This window comes from Dermacentor silvarum, chromosome 4 (assembly GCF_013339745.2).
Source record: "Dermacentor silvarum isolate Dsil-2018 chromosome 4, BIME_Dsil_1.4, whole genome shotgun sequence".
Taxonomy (NCBI): Eukaryota; Metazoa; Arthropoda; class Arachnida; order Ixodida; family Ixodidae; genus Dermacentor; species Dermacentor silvarum.
Window position 1 is genome coordinate 65,671,535 of NC_051157.2, and position 1,220 is coordinate 65,672,754.

The following is a 1,220-nucleotide window of genomic DNA, read 5'->3' on the forward strand; positions in this document are numbered from 1 at the left end:
GTTAAAGTGGGCGTCTTACCCCCTCCACCTACTGGTTGCGGCCGAGGTTTCCCTGCGCTGCTTGAGCCCGCCGCCCTCGTAGATGGTTGGCGCTCCTGCGCTCGCCTGCCGAGAGCACAGCCGAGCGTAAACTTCTGCCGAGCGTAAAATTTCCCACTTCTTCTTAATATGGTGTGCACAGCTCTAAATGTGGAAGGCCTCACAAATTGCTGAACTTATTTTCGGAACTGACTATGCCAGCCAGCCTGGTTGTACTTGAGGCTACATTTCCAATTTTCATGGATGTTATCACTTTGCGACATCTAACGACAACCTGGCTATTGAAACAAGTAGAAAACAATAAATAGTTAATACCCGATGTGCCCTCTTGTTGTGACCGCAGTATTGTGAAAACAAAATGACAACATTGGCGAAATCCTAAATAGAATCGTAGCTCCCGAGAAAATGCTTCCAGTTAACGCGCGCCTTCCGGGTAGATGCCGCTAGTCTCTACATCTACTTACAGAGGGCGCCAGTCCTTCTATCGATCCAAAGTAATCCGCGGCGCAATGGCAGAAGTACGGCGAAACCAGTCGCGGAAAGTAGGCCACCGCGACCCAGCGGGCTCCATTGTGGTCTCTTTCGAAATGCCAACCGAGCAGCTGTGCTTGTGGTGTAGTGGTTATCACATCCGCCTAACACGCGGAAGGTCCCAGGTTCGATCCCTGGCAGGCACATGTTTTTTTTTTTTTTTTGCCCCACGAAAAAAAAAAAACCCTACATCAAAGTAGCAAATTACCTCAGAGGAGAAGCGAGATAGATATTACAAAAAAACTTATTGGGAAAGTTGGTGCTTAGGCTTGCTGGGCATTCTTGTTCTTTTTGTGCGTGGCTTAAACATAAAAAAGTGCGCTTCATTGTCTTTCCTTTGTCCTTTTTTCAGTTCTAAACCACGCGCCAAAGCAAGAATGAGAAGCGAGAGCTGCGCATGTGCTTCTCACCTGAGCTTGGGAATCTACCATTGACAACACTACAATGTTGTTTAAGTGCCCGGCTCCTGCGTCTATCCCATGAAACACGCAAGCAGCTGTTTGATGTCTAAAACATGTCTTGAGCGGATAACCTAAAAGTCTAGTAGCTGTCTTGAGCATGAAATATTGTAGCCTTGGACGACTAGAAATACTCCAGTAAAATTTGCAAACATTATGCTAAAAGTTGGCTAACGAACATCTTGACAAGGA

The 1,220-nt window shown here is 46.7% G+C and overlaps 1 non-coding gene across 1 annotated transcript; it reads left to right on the top strand.

The window, feature by feature from the left end:
• Positions 1–643: 643 nt before the first annotated feature.
• On the top strand, positions 644–716 carry Trnav-aac (transfer RNA valine (anticodon AAC)). Its single transcript has one exon. It is a non-coding gene; the product is annotated as a tRNA-Val (tRNA).
• The last annotated feature ends 504 nt before the right edge of the window (positions 717–1,220 follow it).